Genomic DNA, 9302 nt, shown 5'->3' with positions numbered 1-9302 from the left:
TTCTGTCCTCCACTTCACCTGCTGCTGCCAGTTTTTTCTTTGTCCCTAAGAAAGATGGGGGTCTACGTCCATGTATAGACTATAGAGCCTTAAACAAGATAACCGTGAAGTTCAGTTATCCGCTTCCATTGGTTCCCTCTTCTCTTGAGCAACTTCGAGAAGCCAAGATATTCACCAAGCTGAATTTGAGAAGTGCATATAATCTCATTCGAATCTGAGAGGGCGACGAGTGGAAGACCGCATTCACCACTCCAGCAGGACATTACGAATATCTCGTCATGCCATATGGTCTGGCAAACCCCCCTTCAGTCTTCCAAAGTTTCATGGATGAAGTTTTCTGAGACTACCTGAATCAGTTTGTAATAATCTGCATCGACGATATCTTAATCTACTTCAGAAACTCAGTGGAACATCGGCGACATGTCTCTCAGGTACTCCAACGGCTACGTGAATTCTCCCTGTTCCTGAAAGCAGAGAAGTGCTTCTTTCATCAAACCTCAGTCGAGTTCCTCGGTTACCACCTCAGTGAAAAAGAAGTAGAGATAGATGATCGTAAAACCAAAGCCATTACCTCCTGGACCGCTCCGCAGTCTGTTAAGGAATTACAACGATTTATTTGGATTTGCGAATTTCTATCGGAGGTTTATTCACCAATACAGCCTGCTAACTGCTCCTCTGACCTCTCTCCTCAAAGGAAAACCAAAGACACTACTCTGGACCACTGAGGCTGAACATGCTTTTCAGTCTCTCAAGACAGCGTTCACCACAGCTCCATTACTCCAACATCCAAATCCTGAAGAAATTTTCATTTTTGAAGTTGATGCTTGTAATACAGGAGTAGGAGCTGTGTTGTCACAGTATTCAGCTTCTTCACCCAAACCTATGCCTTGCGCATTCTTCTCTCACAAGTTATCTCCTGCAGAGGTAAACTACGATATTGGCAATCGATAACTCCTGGCAGTTAAGCTCGCTCTAGAAGAGTGGAGACACTGGTTAGAAGGAGCCAAACGTCCATTTTTGGTTCTCAGACCACAAAAATCTTCAGTACTTGAAAGAAGCAAAACGACTTCAGCCACGCCAGGCCAGATGGGCCCTCTTTTTTACTCGCTTACATTTTCAGATCTCCTATCGCCCTGGTTCGAAAGAACGTCCGAGCGGATGCCTTGTCTCGTCTCCATGCCCCCGAAATTTACCACGGAGAACCTGAGAATATCCTACCTGAAAAGATGTTCGTCAATCCCATTCAGTGGGACTTAAATGAACATCTATGTGGATTGTCCCAACACCAACCCAGTCCTCCAGAGTGTCCAGCCGGAAAGATTTACGTACCCGAAGAGTTTCGTACCTCTCTAATCTCCTCAGCACATTCATCTGTTGGCACTGGTCATCCTGGAATAAATAAAACCTGTTCCACTCTCCAGGCTCGCTACTGGTGGTCCAGCATGTTACAAGATATCAAGACCTTTATCCAGGGATGCATCTAGGTAATGCCAGGGATCAATCAAAATCGTTTCAGTCCACCACTCAAAGATCACTTTCTCCAGAATATTAATCACACTCACCTGTTCATCATCAATTACCTCATCAACCAGCTCATAAAAACTCTCACTGTGATTTCAGTCTTTGTCAAGCCTCCAACAGGAACTGACCGCTCTTCCCGTATCCTGAAAATCCTGTTATCTCTGAACTGCCTGAGAATTATGTCTCCTTACCTGACTCAAACTAACCTTTGTGATATTGTTCTGCCATCTCCAGATCCCCCATACGATTCCTGAGATCCCATCTTCGCGATTTGATCAAGTTACTCCGATCATACCTAAAGGAGAAGAGAGAAAGGATTAACGAACTGAGGCTGAGTGATTATCCTACTCTTGAAGTTATCTGGATTACCTGTTGTTCTCCGTACATCAACTGATCTTCACTATATCTGCACCTGAAATCACCGTATACTCACCTTGCACTATTGTCACCTGTAAATAAAGCTGTATTTGAATCACTTACCTCCGATCTCCTGGTCTCTATCCTGACAGTTACAACCAAGGTATGCAGCAAAGCATTTGTGAAGCCACAACACACACAACCTTGAGGCGGATGGGCTACAACAGCAGAAGACCCCACCGGGTACCACTCATCTCCATTACAAATAGGAAAAAGAGGCTACAATTTGCAAGAGCTCACCAAAATTGGACAGTTGAAGACTGGAAAAATGTTGCCTGGTCTGATGTGTCTCGATTTCTGTTGAGACATTCAGATGGTGGAGTCAGAATTTGGGGTAAACAGAATGAGAACATGGATCCATCACGACTTGTTACTACTGTGCAGGCTGGTGGTGTTGGTGTAATGTTGTGGGGGATGTTTTCTTGGCACACTTTAGGTCCCTTAGTACCAATTGGGCATCGTTTAAATGCCACCGCCTACCTGAGCATTGTTTCTGACCATGTCCATCCCTTTATGGCCACAATGTACCCATCCTCTGATGGCTACTTCCAGCAGGATAATGCACCATGTCACAAAGCTCGAATCATTTCAAATTGGTTTCTTGAACATGGCAAAGAGTTCACTGTACTAAAATGGCCCCTACAGTCACCAGATCTCAACCCAATAGAGCATCTTTGGGATGTGGTGGAACGGGAGCTTTGTGCCCTGGATGTGCAGCCCACAAATCCCCATCAACTGCAAGATGCTATCCTATCAATTTGGGCCAACATTTCTAAAGAATGCTTTCATCACCTTGTTGAATCAATGCCACATAGAATTAAGGCAGTTCTGAAGGCGAAAGGGGGTCAAACACATTATTAGTATGGTGTTCCTAATAATCCTTTAGGTGAGTGTATATTACCTTAACATTACCAAAGCTTAATAAAGAATAAAATAAGAGACAAGAAAATGACAATGGTCATGTTGGTTTCAGATGGTTTTGTAAAAACATTTTAAAAAAATGTATAATACAAACGGCTTTCTTTATTTTTTGTAGGTATTATGCATAATAATTTGTAATTCAAAATAATAATAACTTACAATAACATTTAATAAAAAAATATACACGTAAAGCGTTTTTTGTTTTGCCTCCTTTCTGTAGCATTTGACTCATTCTTGATCTCTAAAAAGCTGACAGTAGTCATGATGCCATCTGCAAACACCTCCTAACTGAGATACTTTTATCTAAACTCTCTCGTCTTCCTCTCTCTCTCCTTCCACCCTCTCCTTTCGGGAAAAATTAATTGAGTTATCTTCCCGTACCTCAAATGTGGCAGAGGTTTTGACGCTGTTGCCATTTCGGTACGTGTGAAGAAGAGCGAGTGTGAAGCTGTTGTACCTTATGCATCCTTTCCCTTTAGTTACATAAACTACATCTGAAAAAGACAATAATGTCTGCTTTAATGTTGTTTTCAGGGTCACAGTTTATTTGTTGCTTAATTATGTTTTATGATGAGGAATACCAGTAACAGAGCTCGAGTGTGTGTCGTGCTCAAAAGTTTACACACACCTTCTGACAAAATAAGAGGGATCATACAAAATGCATGTTGTCTTTTATTAAGTAATGTCCTGAATAAGACATTTTACTTAAAAGATGTTTACATATAGTCCACAAGACAAAACAAAAGCTGAATTTATAAAAATTACCCCGTTCAAAAGTTGACATACTCTTGATACATACTCTTTTGCTGTTACCTGGATGACCTGCAGAACACTTTTTGAATTTGAAGATCAAGGTAAATTGTACTTAATTTGGGAAACATGTAAGCTTCTGTTGCTTCCGAAGGGCAGTACTAAATGAAAAAAATAAAACAAAAAAGATATTTGAACAAAATAAGAAACATTTTGAAACCCCCGGCCCCTAATGCATTGTGTTTCCTTCTGGAGCATCAGTGAATGTTTGAACCTTTTGTAATATTTGTGTTTTGAGTCCTTCAATTGTCCTCAGTGTGAAAAGATGTATCTCAAAATCATACAGTCACTGCTGGAAGGGGTTCAAATATGAAAACGCATAATTAGCAGGACCTGAAGGATTTGTCTGAGGAACATTGGGCAGTTTAACTGCTCATGACAAACAATAGGCTCGTGAACAACCATCACACAAAAAAAAAAAAAAATACAGTTGTGAATTGTGAGTTGGATCATCCAGGTCATGAGAGACAGTATTAAGAATCAAATATGTAAGCTTTTGTACGGGGTAATTTTTATAAATTCAGTTTTTTTTTTTGTTTTTTTTTTTGTCTTGTGGACATCTTTTATGTAAAATAACTTATTTAGGACAGTGCTAAATAAAATACAATATACATTTTGTATGATCTCTCTTATTTTGTTAAAATAATTAACATTCTGCCGATTCTGCAAGATGTATGTAAACTTTTGAGCACGACTGTATGTGTTTGTGTCTGTCTCTCCCAGTCAGATGCAGCGGTGCAGAGACAGATGTCATTGTTTAAGCAGACATTTGAAGGATGAATCAGTCAGACTGCAAATACTATCTGCACACTTTTTGCCTTGTTTGATTTGGAACTGCTATTATAATCTCAGCAAGGACGTGTCATTTGTGGAAAAGTTTAGCTCTCGTTAAGCCTCAGAGTCATACTCAGAGGAAAAATGTATTACTGTAATACTGATATAAAAAAAGAGGGAAAGCGACGTTTGACATTTGGAAAAATACATTTTCTAAAACTTTCATTTGCTCTTGTGGTTAACTACAACATTCTCATCTATCGTCTCCTGTCCTATTCTACTCGATTCCTCTCCTCATTGCTCCCTTCCCTGTATTTTTTCACGTTTTCTGTCCACTTTATCTATCCTCTTTTCTTCTTTCCTCTCATTATTTCCTCTCAACATCTTTTTGACAATGCCAAAAGAGATGAGTTGAGGAAAGTAGAAGAGAGGAGAAATTGAAGAAAGGAGATGAAGAGAGAAAAAAGAAGACATGTTGAGGAGAGAATAGATTGAGAGACAAGGGCATAAGACAAGGAGAAAAGAGGGGAGAAAATGAAAGAAGATAAGAGGATAGATAAAGAGAAGAGGAGACTAATTACAAAAGAGAGAAGAGGATAAATGATGATGAGAGATGACAATTAAGGAGAGGAGAACAGAGAGGAGAGACAGAAATGGAGGAGAGGAGAAATGACAAGGAGAGGAGATACGAGGAGAGGATCGATTAGAGAAGAGAAACAAGGAGAGCATACAATGAGAGGAGATATAAGATAATAATGAGACAAGGAGAGGAAAACAGAGAAGAAAGACAAGGAGAGACAGAGAAGGAGTAGATGAGAAATGATGAGGAGAAACAAGAAAACGAGACAGGAAGAGGAGAATATACAGAAGAGACAATGAGAAGACAGAGATGGAGGGAAAGTGTTGAGGAGAGAAGTGAAACGGCTGGACGGAAAAAAACAGAGAACCCAAGAGCAGATCAGTTCCAACAGTGTTTATTCTCTCCGAGGTAAAATTAAGAGAACTGATGAGACAAGGAGACCAGGCAAAGTGATGAGAGGAGAGGATATGAGATAAGGAGGCAAGAAAAAAAAAGAATAAAGAGGAAAAGGAGAGGCGAGAGGAGGGCTTGATCACTTCACCTTCACCTATGCTCATTCATTTTGACGGTCTCTGACTCTCCTCTTTCATCTGTGCACTCATGCAGTTACCACAGAGATCGCCTTCATTTGTCCTCCCTCTGTCCTTTCATATCTCGCTCCCTCTTTCTTTTATCATATTTTTTCTGTCTTTGACCTAACACTGAAAATGGCAGGGACCCAAAAAAGACCAGTGAATTCAACCATTTCTCACTCTCAGTCTGTGACACATGCTCTCAGCATCTACCTTAAAATCTCTCTCACACACACACACACACACACACACACACAAACACACACAGCAGGCGTTAATTGGGTGAAGGGGTTTTGAGAGCCCAGCAGGCAGAGTGCGCTAGGGGAGAGCGATGTCACATTTTACTCACTTAAATCACTCGCTCACTACTTCATTTATCTGGAAAGACAACAGCGGTCACGTGTATGTGTATTATGTTTGAGAGTCAGTCGGATAGATTCTGTTTGGATTTTAAGGGGGACTTTTATTGTGACTGGCTTTGAATTATGTTTTGTAAACTTAAAGGACAAGTTCGGTATTTTATACTTAAAGCCCTGTTTTAAGTTCGTTTCTGATGAAATAGAACGGTTAAGATTGAAATTTGGACAAATGCTGCTGTCCCGAGAATTTTCGGTTTCTGTATTAGCAGCCCCCCCCCCCCCCCCCCCCCAACCCCCACCCCCCCATCTACACAATGGTTTCATAGGGGCACTGGAACAATCATTCATAAAACGGATTAAACTTTAGTTTGCAAAGACGTGAAACTCACCGAGTTGTCTGGGGTTGTTCACTGATATGTTCACACAAAAATCGCTGCTGTAGATGTAGGCTACCGTACCTCACAGAGCATCCAATACAAATTAATGGAGTTGGACAAAAACTATGATAAAACCTATTGGAAGCATCTTTTGCAGCGATTTTTGAAAAACACAGTTTCATAGTAAGAAATGGTTGTTTCAGTTTGTTCGATCTGCCTGAGATCACACACACACACATTTTCACTGATTGAAGGACACAATAGACTGAAGTCAAAGACACATAAACATGCACACACACCTGTCTGTGTGTCATCTTTAACTCAGTCCTTGTATCTGAAGGACACTACAGATAAACCTGCATCCTTTGTCCCTGTGTGTGTGTGTGTGTGTGTGTGTGTGTGTGTGTGTGTGTGTGTGTGTGTGTGTGTGTGTGTGTGTGTGTGTGTGTGTGTGTGTGTGTGTGTGTGTGTGTGTGTGTGTGTGTGTGTGTGTGTGTGTGTCCGACCTCCGACTATTGTGTTTCAATCAGTGGTCCTTGTGAAAAGCACACGTCTCTTTCTATGCAGGTGCCCTGCTGACGTGGCCTTTCTCCTTCTTCAAGCCTTCTGGAAATGGCACATTTGCCACGTCACTGAAAAAAAAATGTTCCCGAATCCTGCACGCAAGAGAAGATCAGCGTGTGAATGCAAGGCTGAGATTAGGGTTGTCATTCGCTATCACACATAGCATGGTTTGACTGACCTCCAGAGTTCCTTGAACTCCTGAGCGTGGCGGGGGCGTTTGAAAGGCAGTGCAGCGCTTAATGATATTTAAGTGTCATCTATTTTGGACTCCATGAGTGAATAAGAGATTCAAAACACATATGACCCTTCTTTACACACACCAACACTTACTCGCTCGGTCACACATGCACACATTTATCCTTCATTTCCCATTATTTCCTATTTCCACTCCCGTTTCCAGGGGCAAGCAGGGCAGATTAATCCGGACTTCATGGCTGGTGCTCAGAGATAAACATGGTATGGAGACCATGTGATAGAAACTGATTACCGGCGACTCATGTGCAAAAAACGAGTGGTTTAGAGGTTATCAGATGTTATGTAATACTTTTGTTCATATGATGTATTGTTTGAGCCTGTTTTGATTCCTCAGACAAACCATGATATACACACATACAAACATTTGTTTTTTGTTACTTTGGTTGGTTGGTTGTTGTTGGGGGGGGGGTATTGGAAAGATTTTTCCCAGTGTGATATGTGCCCGTATGACAGTTTTCTGGCAGTGTGATGCCACTCAAACAGACTTCTCTAATTCAATATGCTCCAGCAAAACCCAGCAGAGCTAAAGGTTAAAACCTTGTTTCCATTTTCATAGGAGGATACTGACCTAATACGGGCCAGAGGCACACTCTCTGCTCAAATGTTTGCTTCCTGTTGAGCACACTGTGCTTTATTTTCAGTGGAAGAAGAAATTACAGCTGCAGGCACTACAAAGAGCATTTGTTTTTATTGGTCTTGCGGAAACTAAGGGAGTTCATATGTTCAATAATTAAAAAAATGTTATCACTGTACTTCTATTATTTTTGATTTATTTTATATAATATTATATTAAATAATATGATAATACGAATAGCTAACAGTGCTATAAAAGTTTTTTATATATATATATATATATATATATATATATATAAATTGCAATTGAAAGAAATCTTTCATTCTCAGAATCGCAATCAGCATGATTGTACTGAGATCTTTTGAAAGAAGAATGTTTTTGAAAGAAGTATCTTATACTCACCACGGCTATTTGAGGACAAGGACAGGGACAATATTTGAGGACAAGGACAGGGACAATGAATGAATGAATGAATGAATGAATGAATGAATGAATGAATGAATGAATGAATGAATGAATGAATGCAAGGAATGAAATGAAAGGAAGGAAGAAAGTGTAGTGTTACAAATTTATTAAATGTTTTAATTTAGGTTCCAATACAATAGTATATAAACTGAGAAAGTTTAGTATTAGTAAAAAAATTTAGTGAAATACAGCTGGTCGCTTTCACTTATAGCGTCAGCTAAATGAATAGCTGTATCTTTGATATCAGTTACACACTTATTTTACAGTCTATGGTTACACACAGTGACAGAGGCTTGTGCTTGTACTTATGTTAATGACAGATGCCTACCGTTACAAGTTAGACTAACAGCTACTGTTCTAACAATGTACTGTCACATACGAGCGTACATCTTTACGATTATATTTGGCTAATCGCCTTTAGTACATTTTTGCGATATATAATTATTTTGCAAAACATCTCTCATTTGAAGCATAAACATAATTAACAGAAAAAGCTTCTTGTAGCAGCCTACATTCCTGCTGGATCCTGCAGCCTATCTGGCAACCTCGAGTCAGGGAGGAGGGGGAGGGGATACACTTCTCTACGCTAATTTAAAAGTAATTGCAGTACCAGTTTTGGCCACAATCTTACATACGACTCCTTTAATACAAGTGTCTAAGTGAGCTATAGGGTGGCAAGTCACTTGGGCTGGGTGGCAAGCTGTGCAAGTCTGCAAGATGAAACTCAACACTGAACATTTGAAGTGATTTTAATAATAACTTGAACTGTACACTGCAGTCCCATGAATTGACCTTGTTGAGGAAAGACAATTAGCTACATCACCAATTTTCAGTTTGTTCCTTCATTGCTGGCATTAGTAATTGCGCCAAGCTTGATTTGACTGAATTTCTTGAGCTATATTCCTAAAATGCTCACACACACACACACACACACACACACACACACACACACACACACACACACACACACACACACACACACACACACACACACACACACACACACACACACAAACACACCCTTGTTGTGCATTGCTCTTGTGAGTAGCTATTTTGAGAAATCAATAATAATATATAGTGAAAATAATTTCTTATGGGAGTTATCAAAGCTTT

The sequence above is a fragment of the Siphateles boraxobius genome, unplaced genomic scaffold (genome assembly GCF_051911475.1).
Source record: "Siphateles boraxobius isolate OS27281-9 unplaced genomic scaffold, OSU_SipBor_1 19, whole genome shotgun sequence".
NCBI classification, from domain to species: Eukaryota; Metazoa; Chordata; class Actinopteri; order Cypriniformes; family Leuciscidae; genus Siphateles; species Siphateles boraxobius.
Note: the sequence above shows the minus strand (reverse complement) of the source record.